This window comes from Diabrotica virgifera, chromosome 2 (genome assembly GCF_917563875.1).
Source record: "Diabrotica virgifera virgifera chromosome 2, PGI_DIABVI_V3a".
Classification (NCBI taxonomy): domain Eukaryota; kingdom Metazoa; phylum Arthropoda; class Insecta; order Coleoptera; family Chrysomelidae; genus Diabrotica; species Diabrotica virgifera.
Window position 1 is genome coordinate 141,525,202 of NC_065444.1, and position 19,655 is coordinate 141,544,856.

Below are 19,655 nucleotides of genomic sequence, written 5' to 3' on the forward strand. Positions count from 1 at the left end.
AGAGAAGTTGTTAATTTCTAAACATTTTGTCGTCAGATTTCGTTAGTTTCATGCTTACTTAAAAAAGTTGAGTGACAAACTTTTTAGTTTATAATTTTAACTAACACAGAAATAAAATATAATTCATGAAGAAGTTTTCCAAAAAAATTTAATTTAAAATATGCAATAGGAAAAATGTTATGTGACTTTATAGACGAGCGGCACACTGGCACACCCCAAAAAAAGCTTATTTCTCGAGGTACTGATACTAATTTTGGTAATAGGTACTTTATATTTTTGATGGTGCTGAAAACGAAAATTAGGGTTGTTTTGAATTTTACGTGGGGGAACATCAAAATCGCAACTTTACCCTAAAAATAAAAATCACGTTTTTTGCGTTTAACTTGCTACAACTCAGTTCCATTGTAATATTTTTTTCTGAAATTTTTATAGTATATATTTCTCACCATTCTGAAGATAATGGGACCTGCTTCAATATTTCTGTCTTGCTATAAAGAAAGTTATAAATTGTTTGAAGTAAAAGGTGCAGATTCTTGAATTGCAAAGTTTAATCGCAAAAGTTGAGTGACAAAATTTGAAATTTAGCTGTTCAATTAACTTTATGTTAAAATCTAGTGTACAGAGAACAAAATGTTTTATAGAAAAAAGGTGGTGTAACTTTTAATTTTAAGAAAAACGTGATTTCATTTTTTTTTATTTTTAGGGTAAAATTTCGATTTTGACAATGTTTCCCCATCTACAATTCAACATTTTCGCTTTCAGCACCATCAAAAACATAAAGTAAGACCAAAATTAGCCATTCACCACAGTGTGGTTGATATCTCGAGAAATGACCGTTTTTTTTTTTTTTGGGAGTACCACTCGTCTATAAGGTCGCGTAACTTTTTTTCTGTTGCATATTTTGACTTGAAATTTTCCAGAAAACTTGTTCAGGACCCTATGTTTTAATGCTGCGTTGATTAAAATTATCAACTAAACAGTTTGTCACCCAACTTTTATAAGTTAACAGAAAACTAATGAAAAAATTGTTTAAACAATTTTCCGGCCGCGGTAGCTCTTGGTACCCTTTGGATTTGTTATAAGGAACTTTTTTTGAGTAAGTTTGTGCAAAAAATAAGAATCGGAATAATTTACCTAACGGGGTCGACGATACAGCCTGGACTACACACGGATTCAAAATAGAGAATAAAAAATGGCCTATACCTACCAATCGGGTTCTACTGTACCAAGTTTACTATTTTTTTTAAGTTATACTTCTTTACCGGCGATATGAGGGTGAATTTTTATATATTAAAACCTATGATCCCGGCGCATGCGCATTATAACTTTGTTCTGATTGGATGTTCAAATGACATGTCAAAAATTATTCAATATGGTGGCTGTGGCACAGCTGTAGTTAGATTATTTATGGTTGTTGCGTTTTAAAATTTGTGTGAAAAGAAACAACAAACAAAAGTTAGTTAATAGTTATACTGCCTTTTTAAATAGTTTTCATATACATATATTTTTGGACTTTTGGACTATTTTGGACAAGGAAAACTCATTCTAATTTGGTAAGTGGTTTTTATTATAATTATATTGTAATTATACATTTGGATTAGGTTGAAATACAGTAGAGCGTCGATTATCCGAACTAATCGGGGGACATAGGTGTTCGGAAAACCGATTTGTTCGGATAATCGAACTACAATATATTGATACATATTTATAGTCATACATATTTATCCACAAGTGAATAAAAGCCATATTTATATACCTACATATTTATTTATATCTTGATAATGACAACTAGCAACTAAACAAAAAAGTGCAGTCTTTGCAACAACATAATTATTTTTGGATACAATATTGAAGAAAATTGAAGATATTTTAAGCGTCAATTACTAACGATTGCTCGGTATTCGAGTGCGGGACGCGGGAGTCGATAGTTCGAATAAGCGGTCGTTCGGTTGATCGACGTTCGGATAATCGACGCTCTACTGTACATTTATTTTCTCAAGAATGGGGATTTTAGAGAGAAATCCCAAATTAGGTCCGATTTTTATTTTTAAATTATGATTTTTTAGCGTAGATTTATTTATCTAGTAGGTATGTAATGCTTTGATTTACATACTTAATTTGATTACCAACAAAAGTTCTACCAATCTTCATCTAATATATTGTTTTCTTACTGTTTTGTTATATTTTAATATTTTCTTCCACAAAATTTAAACTACATAATTTAATTATATTCAAAACAACTGTCAAACAGTAAAACGTTCAGTTACCCTATTTTTCCACATGACAAATAATGTGGAATTGGACGAGTGAGTCATTTTATGATTGTAAGTATGTATATTTGTTATATAATTTTTTTTTTCAGAAAATGCGTATTTAAAATTTTTGCCAACAATTATTATCGTTCAGAAATCATTTTTTCTTCGTGGCATTTTTCAATGTGTTTGTGTGCGTTTTAATCTTTTATTTTTTTAAATTCTTGGTATTGTCTTAAAAATCACATAATATGTAGTAGGTAGAAGTATAACTTCTTACGTGCGTACAAAGTACACACACATTCTTTTTTTATCTATGGTATCACATTAAAATAATAATGTTTATCTTATTTTCATTGCAAAATTATCCAAAACAAAGCAGCTAATGGGATGTATAAACCTTTTTTAAGTGGCCTTTTTATTGTCATTTTTTAAATTTATTTATTTAAAATATAATTTTACTAAATAAATGTGCAAGATAATAATATTCATAAAATGCAAGTTTCTACCAAAATATATAAATATAATATTAAGCTTCAAATCCGGTATACTGTCAATGTTAAAAGTGGGCTGCAACGGTCTAGCGCTAGCGAATGGTAGTCCGCGAATTTATTCTCATTCGGCTACGCTTATTATTTTTTTTGTTACTTTAGTCGCAACGCAAAATACTTTTTGTTTATAACACTACCGTTTTAACAATTTTTAACATTTTTTCTTGCTAAAAACTTTGTTAAAAACTTTTACTTTTCTTATAAAATATTGGTTAATTTCATATCTTAGTGTTGTTAATTAACGTAACAGTGATTTTTTCAAAAAAAGGGGCATTTTTTCAAAACAACCCTAATTTTCGTTTTCAGCACCATCAAAAATATAAAGTATTACCAAAAATAGTATAAGTGTCTCGAGAAATAAGCTTTTTTTGGGGTGTGCCAGTGTTCCGCTCGTCTATAAAGTCACATAACATTTTTCCTATTGCATATTTTAAATTAAATTTTTTTGGAAAACTTCTTCATGAAATATATTTTATTGCTGTGTTAGTTAAAATTATAAACTTAAAAGTTTGTCACTCAACGTTTTTAAGTAAGCATGAAACTAACGAAATCTGACGACAAAATGTTTAAAAATTAACAACTTCTCATTTAATGTGTTTAATCATTTTGGACAAATCTCATTGTTATCTAAATGCTTCAAAGATAGCACAGTAAAATTTTCAAAAGGAAATATTTACAGCGACCAAAAATACAGTGAGTTAAAATTGAAAAATCATCAAAATTGATTTATCGCATTTTGGCATAAAATTTGATTTTTAAACATGCTCCATTAATTCTAGAAAAAAATAAACTCCATAATCGGATTCGGAGACCTCGAAAGCATAAGGAATGACGAAAATTTGTTATTCACTTTAAAGTTTATTTTTGTGGTCGGTATAACGTAATTTTGGGAGTTGCTGCCGGTCGCCAACCGCGCCCACTATTCAGTCAGTCGACTACGCCCGCTATTTTTTACTTTAGTCGGAACGCAAAATACTTTTTGTTTATAACACTACTGTTTAAACAATTTTTAACATTTTTTCTTGCTAAAAACTTTGTTAAAAACTTTGACTTTTCTTATAAAATATTGGTTAATTTCAGATCTTAGTGTTGTTAATTAACGTAACAGTGATTTTTTCAAAAAAAAGGGGCTATCTCAGACCCCAAGGGTCGTACGACCTAAAATTTTTTTTTAGAAGTTGTGTATTTTAACCATCTTTCCGTATTTTTTATTGCCATTTAATTTGATCTAATTTCTACGAAATTATTGTAATTGTTTATAAGCTTAAAAACTGCTATTTATTAACAAATAATTTTGGGTACGTATATGTAATTTTTTTTTACTTTTTTTTTTCATAGGCTGTTAGTATACATCTTAACGAAGGAAATGAGCTCTGGATTATTGAGATACATTCAGCTATATTAACTGGACTAGCCTCAGAAATTAGCTCGTTTTTCAAAAAAATTTATAAACAAATTCAATTTTGCGAAAACTATTAAACAGATCTGGACCATTTTTTGCACACCATTCAAACACCATAATTCCCTCAAGTTTAGGTATATTTAAACATATTCTAATAAACAATAAAATTGTTATTAACAATATTAAAAAACAATGATTTTGTCGTATGTTTTGCAATAACTTTTTTGTTTATTAACTGATTTTCACTTAGCGTATCTCATTCGATGTATCTTTTTATTCTAAAAAAGTTACCTGTGAACGTCAAATCTCTAAATAAACAAGTTTTTAAGTTATGAGCACAAAACTAAGTTTGACGTTTTGATTGTTTATTTAAAAATTGTTCCACTAAAAAATTGATGAATCACAAGATGGTAGCCCTTTTGTAATATCTCATACTACACATTTCAACTGTCAAACCTCGTCTTTTCAATTATGTCGAAAAACGGCTTATTTTTTACTAACTTGATTGGTCTATATAGGGAATGCTTAAGAAATAAAAAAGTTCTATAAAATATCATTTCATTACAATACAAAAATACAGGGTGTTCTATTTAAGAAAACTCAGAAAATACTAATTCCGAGTTTCGACCAACCCTGTATACCTACTTAAAAATTTAGCTATACTAATGATTCTTAACAATAGTAGAGTATATTAAAAATTCAATATTCACACAGGGTGTGAATGTTGCTACGAAATTAATACAAAAAACGTAATTATCTTTTAAAATACCCTGTAAAATATTACAAAACATATTTTAAGAAAGAAGACATCGAAGAGAATGCAAAAATAAAAAAATATACAGGGTGTCCCATTTAAAAAAACGAAGTTATAAGCAACTTCCGGTATAAACCAGAAGTTGCAAAGAGATGAAAATATTTTCATTTAATAGATCATCCTTCAAAACCCCTTTATTCCAATTTTCATGATTCTGTTGCCTTTAGTTCTCGAGATATTTCTAATAGGCCAGTTATCTGCCTCACTCTATATTCCAATTTTCATGATTCTGTTGCCTTTAGTTCTCGAGATATTTCTAATAGGCCAGTTATCTGCCTCACTCTACAGGGTGTCCAGAAACTCTACCGACAAACGAAGACAGGAGATTCCTCAGATAATTTTAAGACAATTTAACCCAATTCACCTATTCCGAAAATGCTTCCTAAGCGAGCTAGAGCTCTTTGAAGATGGCGTCATGTAATTAGTTTTTCTTAAATACCTCCAGAACGCTTCTATTTAGAAAAACGAAAATAGGTATGCGTATTTACTTTCCAAAAATGAATCGATTCCATCCATTGCGAATTTCTAGTACTGGTCATAGGCGTCCGTTTTGGTTAGGGCAATGGTGATTTGATCGCCTAACTTTTTTGTATTTAATTTTTAAGCATTTTTGACTCTGAATTATTAAATTGTGAGGTATTCTAGTACTAAAAGGTACTCTTACTTTAAGTCGATAGAATACACTGTTTTCTAGAAAAATCGATTTGAAAATTTTTCGTTCTTTGAATTTCAAAAAAAAAAAGATTAAAAAAAACTATTTAGAAAGATAAAAACTGGTACATTTATTTATTTTCCAGAGATTAATCGATTCCATTAATGGCGAATTTCTAGAAACGGTCATAGGCGTCCGTTTTGGGTAGGTCAACAGTTATTTTATAGCATAACTTTATTGTCTTTAATTTTTATGTATTTTTGACACTAGATTATTCAATTATGAGATATTCCAGTACTAAAAGTTACTCTTGCTTTAAGTTGATAAAATACATCGTTTTTTTTTTATTTTTTTCAATTTTTTTTTTTCAAATTCCCAAAACTAAAAACTTTCAAATCAATTTTTCTAGAAAACAGTGTGTCCTACCGACTTAAAGTAAGAGTACCTTTTAGTACTAGAATACCTCACAATTTAATAATCCAGTATCAAAAATGCTTAAAAGTTGAAGACAAAAAAGTTATGCGATAAAATAACCGTTGACCTACCCATAACGGACGCCTGTGACCAGTACTAGAAATTCGCAATATATGGAATCAATTAATTTCTGGAAAGTAAATATGTATACAAATTTTCGTTTTTCTAGATAGAAGCGTTCTGGAGGTATTTAAGAAAAACTAATTGCATGGCGCCATCTTCAAAGAGCTCTAGCTCCCTTAGGAAGCATTTTCGGACTAGGTAAATTGGCTTAAATTGTCTTAAAATTATCTGAGGAATCTCCTGTCTTCGTTTGTCGGTAGAGTTTCTGGATACCCTGTATATAGAGTGAGGCAGATAACTGGCCTATTAGAAATATCTCGAGAACTAAAGGCAATAGAATCATGAAAATTGGAATAAAGGGGTTTTGAGGAATGATCTATTAAATGAAAATATTTTCATCTCTTTGCAACTTCCGGTTATACCGGAAGTTGCTTATAGCTTGGTTTTTTAAATGGGACACCCTGTATATTTTTACATTTTTGGATTCTCCTCAATATCTTCTTTCTTAAAATATGAGATTTTGTAATATTATACTGGGTATTTTAAAAGATATTTACGTTTTTTTATTAATTTCGTAGCAACATTCACACCCTGTAGAATTGTAATAGTTTGACATTAAAAACTCTGCTTACGTTCAGGTGATTTTTAATATAGTCTATTATTGTTAAGAATCATTAGTATAGCTAATTTTGAAATATTAGTATACAGGGTTGGTCGAAACTCGGAATGAATATTTTCTGAGTTTTCTTAAATAGAACACCCTGTATTTTAGTATTGTAATGAAATGATATTTCATAGTACTTTTTTATTTTATAAGTATCCCCTATACATAACTGCTTTAATTTGTGAGTTATTGGTGATTCAAGCTAAACATTATTGCAACAAAAAATACGTAAAATTTTATTAGGTTGGCCATGAAAATATTCAATCACAAACAATTTTTCAGAAATAAATACATATTAATCCAGACCGATCGTTAAAATTACCAATAATGGTTTAGCTATCAAAATAGCTACGTAGTTAAGATTGTTGGTGCGACTAACAATTAAGCACAAATTAAAGCAGTTAGGTATAGGGAATGCTTAAGAAATAAAAAAGTACCATAAAATATAATTTCATTACAATACTAAAATACATTTACTAAAATACATATACTAAAATACATCCATTTAAGAAAACTCAGAAAATACTCATTCCGAGTTTCGACCAACCCTGTATACTAAAATTAAAAATTTAGCTATACTAATGATTCTTAACAATACTAGACTATATTAAAAATCATTTGAACGTAAGTAGAGTTTTAGTTGTCAAACTACTACCCGTGAATATTGCTACGAAATTAATAAACAAACGTAATTATCTTTTAAAATACCCTGTATAACATTACAAATCCTCATATTTTAAGAAAGAAGACATCGAAGAGAATTCAAAAATGTAAAAATATACAGGGTGTCCCCTTTAAAAAAAACGAAGTTATAAGCAACTTCCGGTATAACCGGAAGTTGCAAAGAGATGAAAATATTTTCATTTAATAGATCATCCTTCAAAACCCCTGCATTCCAATTTTCATAATTCTGTTGCTTTTAGTTCTCGAGATATTTCTAATAGGCCAGTTATCTGCCTCACCGTGTATATGGGTTACCCAACTGTGATTACATTAAAATACATTAAATATTGTCTGCTTTAGCTTATCAATTATCCTTGCCAACCAGACGACAGATGGCACAATTGCGCTTTTTTTCGTTACGTCTTATCAACAACACGACCTTGTTTTCATCAGAATGATCACTTCGTGATACACCTGCAATTAATTTGAATTGAACTAATAGTAATGAAATTCTTAGATTACTTAAAAGTACTACATATTAATACCATATACTTTTCTTATTACATCGTTTTTATCGCATCCCATTGAGACCTGATTTATACGCACTAAAATGTTAAAAAATGCCTAAACATTGAAACTTAAAACATTGACTAAAAAAAAAAAGAAAAAGGTAAGTTACACATAAAATTAGACGAATGAAAACCAGGATATAAGAAGTGATGTAGTTGGGTACAGTCTTAATAGACCAGGGCGCATCTGTAAAAATATTAGTACATTTGGACGTTGAGAGGTGACTCGAATTTTTTTGCAGAAATTGCTTGAAAATAACTCAAATAATAATATTTGAGTTATCCTCCCTCTCAAAAAGGTCCGGAACATTGTTTAAATAATCAAAATGTCAAAAAACGAAGGAAAACTTCGATTTTTTTCTTCGTTTTTTGATTATAACTTAAAAGTATTCATTTCCGAGAAAAGTTGTATTAACATAAAAGTTGCGTAATTAAATTTTCTACAATATAGAATTGGCTAAAAATTTAAAAAATGGTCACCGTTGTTGCAAAATAGCAATAATTGCGAAAAAGCCATACAAAAACAAGTATTCGCATTTTACGTTTTTCAACCATTTATGCTACACTTAGGACCTTCGTATTTCACCCAGAAAAACTTTATGATACAGTAAAACAATACTGTAAATTTCATTAAGATCGGTTCAATAGATTTTACAAAATATATTTTGCAATCCAGCTTTCGCAAAAAAAATTTATTTTTTCAAAATGTTACAGGACTGAAAATAAAGCAGATAGCAAGTTGAAATTTTTTTTTGCCTATAGGAGTGTACTGTACCTTTCATTTGCAATTTGCAAAATTAAAATCTATTAACTACCACGGCGTCAGGAATTTTTTTAAATAAACATTAATTATTGGGCTGAGTGCAGGACAGCGGATAGTTTGCTCTAATTGGGCATTCCAATGACCTTTGATAATGATTGATACATTTTAATTTTTATTACATTTCGATATAAATAAATAAATTTGTTTATTGCAAAATAAAAACACATACTCTATCCTTTGAAATAACACTTTTTTAGCAAAAACTTTCTTTGTTCATATATTTCAACTTAGAGAATAAACGTTTATTATTTTTAAACATATGCAATTGTTTAAACAATATTTCACAAACAATAATAAAATTAGTTTGATTTTTGTGGAATTAAAATAATAAAATACAACAAAATATAGAGTAAGAAAATAATATATTAGATAAAGATTGGAAGAAATTTTGGTGGAAATCAACTTGTGTGAATCGAACACCGCTGTCCTGCGCGTAGCACCAATAATTAATGTTTATTTAGAAAAATTCCCGACACCGTGGTAGTTAATCGATTTTAATTTTACAAACTGCAAATGAAAGGCACAGTACACTTCTATACGTAAAAAAAATTTCAACTTGCTATCTGCTTTATTTTCAGTTTTGTAACATTTTGAAAAAATGAATTATTTTTGCGAAAGCTGGATTGCAAAATTTATTTTGCAAAATCTATTAAACCGATATTAATGAGATTTACAGTGTTGTTTTACTATATCATAAAGTTTTTCTGGGTAAAATATGAAGGTCCTAGGCCTAGCATAGATGGTTGAAAAACGTAAAATGCGAATACTTGTTTTTGTATGTTTTTTTCGCAATTATTGCTATTTTGCCGCAAGGGTGACTATTTTTTAAATTTCTAACCAATTCTATAGTGTAGGAAATTTAGTTGCACAACTTTTATGTCAGTACATATTTTCTCGGAAATGAATACTTTTAAAGTTATAATCAAAAAACAAAGAAAAAAATCGAATTTTTCCTTCATTTTTTGACATTTTGATTATTTAAACAATGTTCCGGACCTTTTTGAGAGGGAGGATAACTCAAATATTATTATTTGAGTTATTTTCAAGCAATTTCTGCAAAAAACTTGAGTCACCTCTCAACGTCCATCTCAAAACAGATGGGCCCTGGACTATAAGTGCAAAACTTAGTACACAGATTCACAGATAATAAAGTATGTAATTTTAACATGGTTTTATTCAATATTAATACTTAAAAATAAGATTAATACTGAAAAATATAATAACTTAATGATGTTTTCTTATTTTTCAGGTAAAGCGACCTATTTTATAATATTCTGCGGAAGTGTAAGTAATTCTTTTATATTTTGAAATAATTATTGCGAATATAAAATACATACGAAAAAATATTGATAACTATCCAAAGGATCTGATAGTTGATTGATTCTACTGTCAAAATGGTCTTTTACAAATTCATTGAATTGTATACAGTCTTTAATAGTTCTTGAATCTAGGATTGGTTAAATCATTGTTGCTACCTTGATATGGAACTCTATGGTCACTCGAATCCGCTAAAATTCACACCTCAAAAATTCCTCTATTAGTAATGCGATCAGTAGTTCTGCAGTAAAAGTAAAAGAACTATCGTTAATTTAATAAAAACAACTTTTGTATATCTGTCGCTTTGAAGTTCGCATTACCCAAATTGTCCGCTATTTGTCGACGCATATTCGACCTCTGAATTTTTCCCACTAACGCCTGATTTCATAATAAAGTTAAAGTGGACTTTAAATTTAGAGTTTCCTTTACCTATAAAAATTGCATTGTTAAAGGCAACTTTAAATTTAAAAGTCTACTTTAAATTTATTATGAAATCGGGCGTAAGTTTTCGGTTTTGGGTTGATTTTAAATATACACTGGGGTGCAAAATTAACCGGATACCTTAAAAATGGGCCATATTTGATGTCTCGAATTTCCTAAACCTGGTGTCCGATTTAAGTGATTTTTTAACAATATCGCTGTAATATTTTTGCTGAACAGTTAAATTTTCATTGTATACCGGGTGTACCAATCAAACTCTGTTTTTTTTCTCAAAGTTTGCATCACCCTGTGGAATATTCTAGCATTTATAAAATACTGAAATTAAAATCCAACTATAGCCTCATGTTTTCTCAACATTTTGTTTTTTGATTCATTCGCTTATGTTGGACCATAAACAAGTTAGGTACGTTAACAACTAGCCGTGTTTCAACACTCTCTATCTCAGAAACGAAGCATTTGCAGACATAGGTTTATAAAGCAAACAGTCATATTTTTTTCATGTAAAATTGCCCTTGTAGTTTGCCATACTTATTTAAAATATTGCCCTGTATTGATGAAAAACATGGGTAAATTGTTAAAGTATAACTTTTTATGGCCACAACATAAGCGAATGAATAAAAAAACAGAATGTTGAGAAAACATGAGGCTATAGTTGGGTTTTAATTTGAGTATTTTATAAATGCTAGAATATTCCACAGGGTGATGCAAAGTTTGAGAAAAAACACAGTTTCATTGGTACACCCGGTGTAGGTGTAGAATGAAAATTTACCTGTTTAGCAACAATATTATCACAGCGATATTGTTAAAGAATAAGGCTATACCATATTAAAAAATCCCTTAAATCGGACAACAGGTTTAGGAAATTCGAGACATCAAAAATGACCCATTTTTAAGGTGTCCGGTTAATTTTGCACCCCAGTGTAGTTTGCCAATTTTTGTTGAAACTGTCCTGGTTTTTTAAAAATTAGCTCACCTGAGCTTTGGAATTTCCAGACTTTTTAGCATTTCTGATTTTACTGCACTTATATTATTTCGCATATTCAACTAGATTAAATTGTCTTGTAAAGTAAGAGCCTTTCTCGTTATATTTAACGAGGGTTTATATTCCCTTGCAAAAACGTAGATCTCTGAGTGAGTTCTAAATTAAGTTTTTAGACCAGTGGAATTTTTAAGAAAATTTTTAAACAAGTGAAAAAGTGTTCACAGACCTGTGGATGTTTCAGGGAAGAGTCGAATTGGTGCTAATAATAAAGTAAGAAACCGAACTTTGTCAGAATGCGCAAAAAAGTGGCCGTCTCGATACGCTGCTTTGGAGATAAGAGATTGCCGATATTTTAACATCCCATAAATCATGTAAATTCGTCATTAGTAGTCAACTTGCATATTAGTAGATACAGTTAAAATTATTCGACGATAAAATATTAAGCCAGAGAAATAAAACGTTTTTTCTACTTTTAATGGCAAAAATAGCAATTTCATTAGCGGAACCGAATATAAAATTATTCAGCACATTATTTTTGAAACACAAGGCCAGAAAACAAAACAAAAAAATTTAAACGCTATTTGGTTAAAATATCTCATTTTTGTTGGTAAAAATATATTAAATTGTCTGGACTAAATTACGGTTCTGTTGATATCAGAGGACTTGGTATTGACACAATGTTGCCAAACTGAATTTTGTTATATTAGCCGAGCCGACTATAAAGCAGACATCATTTAAATTTTAAGTATATTGTTCAAATACATTTGTTCGTTTAAATGCACAATATTCTATTAAGCCGTATTACTTTATTAAAATATATATATACATCGATAAATTTATTGAGGAGTAAAACAAAACTTTTCGGAACCTCAAATTTCTATTCTTTCAACCGGGATTCCTTTAACAGGCATTCTAATAAACGGGTTCGACTGTATTGCAAACATATTGTAATGTTACGCAGTTGAATTACAAAAAATAGTCAGGAATCTTCGGCGAACAATCGAGGTCTAGGAGCGCCACAATACTCGTATACCAACTTATTGATTTTTATATTTTGAAGGAATTTGAAGGAATAATAAAAAAATTAGGTACTTTAACAAGTAGCCATGTTCTTCAAAAATACAGGGTGTTTCTACATAAGTGCGACAAACTACAAGGGGCAATTCTGCATGAAAAAATACTGACCGTTTGCTTTATAAACATATGTCCGCAAATTCTTCGTTTCCGAGATACGGGATGTTGAATTTTTTCTTACAAACTGGCGATTTATGTATTGTTCTGAAACAGGTTGAGATATGCAAATGAAATTTGGTAGGTTTTAAGAGGTAGTTATTGCGGATTTTTTGACATTCAATTAAGAATTTTATATTGACCATTGGCGTGCATACGGGTATAAACATTTTAGATGCATCCCTTATGTACGCCAATGGTGAATATAAAATTCTTAATTGTATGTCAAAAAATGCGCAATAACCACCTCTTAAAACCTACCAAATTTCATTTGCATACCTCAACCGGTTTTAGAGCAATAAATAAATCGTCAGTTTGTAGGAAAAAATTCAACATCTCGTATCTCGGAAACGAAGCATTTGCGGGCGTATGTTTATCAAGCAAACGGTCATTATTTTTTCATGCAGAATTACCCCTTAAAGTTTGTCGCACTTATTTAGAAACATCCTGTATTGATGAAGAAGGTTTCTAGTTGTTAAAAGTATCTAACTTTTTTATTATCCAACATAAGCGAATGAATCAACAAGCAAAATGTTAAGAAAGCCTAAGGCTACAGTTGAGTTTTAATTTCAATATTTTATACTCGCTAGAATATTCCACAGGGTGTTCCAAACTTTGAGAAGAAAACATACTATCATTGTTACACCCGGTATACAATGACAGTTACCTGTTTAGCAACAATATTATTACATCCATATTCTTAAAGAATAAAGCTATAACATACTAAAAAAATCACTCAAATCGGACAACAGGTTTAGGAAATACGAGACATCAAAATTGTCCCATTTTTAAGGTGGTGCGTTAATTTTGATGCTAGTGTATGTTTGTTTACCTATTATTTTTTATGGTTCTCAGTTTCTCAGATGTGGTACTTCATACCACATTTATGTTTTTGAAGGGTTGTTGATAACTTTAGGTGTATTCATTGAAATTTATACTATAAACGATATTTAAAAACTAGAGTAAACATACACAATAGTATGCATATTTTATAAAGTAAATAAGTAATATCCTAAAATTGTATATCTGATGCTGACACTAAAATAATTCTCTTCTCTAAGAAAAATCTGATAATCTGATTTATGGGAACAAATATGGTGAATAAACAATTACGAGGATTCAATTCAATAACATCTTCTCTCTTTTTACATAAATATGCAGTTCTTCACTAAAATTGTTGATACGTATTCTAATTCAATTTAAATATTTGACAGTAAAACGCCGACTCTGATATTACATAATGTTACTTCCACATCAGAAAACAGAAGACAATATAACGTATCTAAAATTATATATTGTATGTAATTTATGTATTGCATAATTATTTATCATTTAACTCTAGCGAAGTCTCGTCATTTATTTTTTCCAATCTCACTAATTCTCTGTTGACTTTATGTGGCATCACTAGTCCCGACCCCCGACAAATGTAAAAAGCTCTATTCTTATTCATACAAGTGATGTTGATTATAGTTACTTTCGAGTATTCGTTACAAATCGTTACTTTTGTATAAAGTAATCATTTACAGTATTCGTTACTTTGATTACTATGATTACTTTTGTTACTTTTGTATTTGAGTACCGGTAATCATATCGAGAATCGTATTTCTCAGTAGGTAGGTATTTTGTATAAAGTAATCATTTACAGCAGCGGTTCTTAAACTTTTTGAGTCATGTACCACCTACAGTTCTTTTATTATTTTTGGTACCACCTATATGTTTAGATTGTATTACCAAGACTTACTAAGTACTACTATTTTAATTTTTTGTGTGTTTTGTGTACCATCTCAAATAGTGATATGTACCACCAGTGGTACATGTACCACAGATTGAGAACCGCTGATTTACAGTATTCGTTACTTTGATTACTATTATTACTTTTGTTACTTTTGTATTTGAATACCGGTAATCCTATCGAGAATCGTATTTCTCAGTAGGTAGGTATTTTGTATAAAGTAATCATTTACAGTATTCGTTACTTTGATTACTATGATTACTTTTGTTACTTTTGTATTTGAGTACCGGTGTATTTCTCAGTAGGTATTCCGATATAACAAAAAAACGACCTTCTCTGATCTGTTTAAAGGATAAAAATGATTTGATTACTATGATTACTTTTGTTACTTTTGCATTTGAGTACCGGTAATCATATCGAGAATGATATTTCTCAGTAGGTAGGTATTTTGTATATTTGTATAGGTATAATAACGACCTTCACGAAGTACGAAGTAATCAGAATATTCAAAGTAGATACAATAGTCGTTACTCTCTCTGTTACGATTGGTACGAAGTAATCAGAGTAATCAAAGTAATCAAAGTAGATATAATAGTCGTTACTCGCTCTGATACGATTGGTACAAAGTAACGAAGCAATCAGAGTAATCAAAGTAATCAAAGTAGATACAATAGTCGTTACTAGCTCTGTTACGATTGGTACGAAGTAATCAGAGTAATCAAAGTAGATACAATAGTCGTTACTAGTTCTGATACGATTGGTACGAAGTAATCGGAGTAATCAAAGTAACGATTTGCCTCTCTGTATAGTAATCGTTACTTTCGGTATTCGTAAGTAACGAGTACTTTGTAACGAATAGTTACTTTTTCAACATCACTAATTCGTAGGCTAGCGAGATCCGACACAATTTTTTCCGCGCGACGAGGGCTCGCAAAACAGCCCACATTTTTTATTGTCGTCGCCAACAAAAAATCGGTGTCGGATAAATGTGAATAGCTCCATATGAAATGCGTTACCACTGGAATCTCCGATTAAAATACGGATCCGACACACAAGTGTGAACGGGGCTGTTAGTTAGGTTTTATAGGATATTCTTTCGGCAAAGCAGCACTGTGCATAAGATTCATTCTTACCTTGTTTTTATATTTTTAAAATGACGCTATGATTGAATATTTTATTGCGTATCAAAATTTTATACAGTATGTCCCTGTAAGTTGTATCCATATGGAAAACTTTTTTATTATTAGTTTTACGAGAAAAAGTTATTCTTCATAAAAAGCTCTGCATGGTCTAAAACCTAAGATTCAACCATCAGATATCAAATTTTATGAATATTATACGAGGTATGTCAAAAAGTTTGAATTTCACTCAAGAGTAAATGAAAAGTTGTTTGGAATTAAAAACTATATTTTAATATGCAATTACATCTTTCTAATTGAAGAAGAAATTTTTTTGAAAAATTATGGACAACTGTTATGTCAATTCTGATAACTCTATTATTATTAATTTTACTAAAAAAAGTGATTTTAATAAAAAGTTCTGCATGGTGTAAATTCTAAAATACAACCATCTTATGTCAAATTTTATCCATTTTATACAAGGTATGTCAAAAAATATGAATTTCGCTCAAGAGTAAAATACCTTTATTTTTGACAATATCGAAAATTGTTATAATGAAAAGTTATTTAGAATTAAAAACTATGTTTCAGTATGTAATTATATCCTTCTAATTGAATTATTCTGAATTATAAAGGTACTTTAGTTTTGATCTAAATTTATCGTTTTTGACATACCTCGTATAAAATTGATAACATTTGATATAAGATGGTTGTATTTTAGGTTTTAGACCATGCAGAACTTTTTATTAAGAATCACTTTTTTTCGTAAATTTAATAATAAAAGAGTTATCAGAATTGAAATAACTTATAATAATGTTAGTTATCCATAATTTTTCAAAAAAAAATGTTTTCAATTGGAACTATACAGTGAGCAGGTAAAGGTTGGAATAAATTCATTTTCTCGAGATTGGGCGACTTTGGAAAAAAATCCTGAAACAGGTCAATTTGTATTTTTAAATTACGACTTTTTGGCATATATATCATACTAGTGACGTCACCCATCTGGGCGTGATGACGTCATCGATGATTTTTTTAAATGAGAATAGGGGTCGTGTGATAGCTCATTTGAAAGGTAATTCAATTCTCTATTCAGTAATATAAACATTAACATACCTATTTATACAGGGTGTCCAAAAAAAAATTTTTTTTATTAAATTTATTGACATAAAAAGAAGACTGTATGTAATTTATTTATTTGAAAATACATTTTACTGTTCTCAGAAAACAAAAAAATGTTTATTTGAAAAATAATCATGGCTTTTCGCTTAGATTAAATGTTCAAACTGTCACGAGGCTGCTGGTGGGTGGCTGCTTTAATATTGAATTTAAGCAAAAAACAATATTTAATTGCCAAATAAACATTTTTTCCTGTTTTCTGATAGCAGTAAAATGCATTTTGAATTAAATAAATTACACACATTCTTCTTTTTGTGTCAATAAATTTAATTAAAAAAAATTTTTTTGGGCACCCTGTATAAATAATTATGGTAATGTTTATATTACTGAATAGAGAATTGAATTACCTTTCAAATGAGCTATCACACGATCCCTATTTTCATTTAAAAAAATCATCGATGACGTCATCACATCCAGATGGGTGACGTCACTAGTATAATATATATGCCAAAAAGTCGTAATCTAAAAATAAAAATTGACCTATTTCAGGATTTTTTTCCAAACTCGTCCGATCTCGAGAAAATGAATTTATTCCAACCTTTACGTGCTCACTGTATAATTGCATATTAGAATATGGTTTTTAATTCCAAACAACTTTTCATAATAGCAATTTTCAATATTGTGAAAAATAAAGCTACTTTACTCTTGAGTGAAATTTATACTTTTTGACATACATCGTATAATATTCATAAAATTTGATATCTGTTGGTTGAAACATGGGTTTTGGACCATGCAGAGCTTTTTATGAAGAATAACTTTTTTTCGTAAAACTAATAATAAAAAAGTTTTCCATATGGATACAACTTACAGGGACATACTGTATATCTATCAGCTAATTATCTTCAAAATTTTATCGGCAGATTATATAAAACCGATCAAGGTTACCCTACTTTCCTGTTTATGCAATTAACATAATTGTCAACATGATTTGTAAAGACTCATTGATAATTTTTTGGTAATGTCCTTCATTTAACTTAGATATGGGAATAAATGAAATGCAAATAGGCACTAAACCCACCGATAATTAAAAAGCCATGAAAAAAGTTAGAAAAAGTAAAACATGCTAAACAAATATACTGTTTACGACATAGACCCATTTGAGGGGGGGCCACAAATTTACACGTAGGAAAATAGGGAACTTGCACATTTTTCTTTTGTTACATAATAATGTTCAGTTTCGTTTAAAAATAATATTTCCAAAATTTCACGCTTAAAAACCTTATAATAACTAAGCAATACACATTTAAAATCTGCTGTGCATTTATATCATTTCAAACAATCGAAAAAGCGCGCGAACACTTGTGACGTCACAAAGTTGTGTAATAACATTAATATCTCCTGTCTCGTGTAAAAGTATAAACCATTTTGTTTACACTGGTGTTTGACACAGTTTTTGAATAGTATACCAATCAAGTTAGGTTTTTACCCGACATAACTGTAAAGACGGGGTTTGACAGTTGAAATGTGTAGTATGAGATATTACAACAAGACTACCATAATAATATACCAAAGACTATAGGGATTCATCAATTAAACAATCAAAACGTCAAACTTAGTTTTTTGCTCATAATTTATTTAGAGATTGACGTCCACATGTAACTTTTTTCAAAAAAAAAAAGATACATCGAATGAAATACGCTAAATGAAAATCGGTTAATAAAAAAAAAACGTTATTGCAAAACGGACGACAAAATTGCTGTTTTTGAATATTGTTAATAACAATTTTATCGTTTATTAAAATTTGTTTAAATATACCTAAACTTGAGGGTATTATGGTGTTTGAATGGTGTGCAAAAAATGGTCCAGATTTGTTAAATAAATTTTGCGAAATTGAATTTGTTTTGAAAAACGAGCTAATTTCTGAGGCTGGTCCAGTTAATGTGGCTGAATGGATCTCAGTAAACTGGTGTTCATTTCCTTCGTTAAGATGTATACTAATAGCCTATGAAAAAAATGTAAAAAAACACTACATTTATGTACACAAAATTAATTGTTAACAAATAACACCTTTTAAGCTTATAAACAATATAACTCCGTAGAAATTAGATCAAATTAAATGGCAATAAAAAATACGGAAAGGTGGTTAAAATACCTACACAACTTTAAAAAAATTTTGGTCATACGACACTTGGGGGCTGAGATGGCCCCTTTTTTTAATAAATCACTGTTACGTTAATTAACAACATTAAGAGCTGAAATTAACCAATATTTTATAAGAAAAGTCAAAGTTTTTAACAAAATTTTAGTAATGTAGCTTTATTTTTCACAATATTGAAAATGGTCATTATGAAAAGTTGTTTGGAATTAAGAACTATATTCTAATACGCAGTTATTACACCCTTCCAATTGAAAATAAAGTCCACTCTACCTCCAGACATCAAAAAATTTCTTACACCCAGAGAAAACTCATCCCGAATTCCAAAAATATACGGCTTTCCAAAAATCCATAAGCCAATGTACAATGTACACCTAAGACCCATAGTCAGTGCATACAATTTAGTCGCTAAATTTTCGCTTTTTTCGTCTATTACTAAAAAGTAAAGCGTTTTAAACAAATTTGAGAGTTAGAAACTGATAATAGTATATTAAGTATGGAGAACGGTAAGGGTTTTATACCGATCGAAGACAATTGTTTGGAGGAGGAGCGGAGCGACGACTCCAATTATTGTCTGAGATCGGTTACCCTTAACGTTCGACATGCTTATATAGTATATTAAGTATGGAGAACGGTA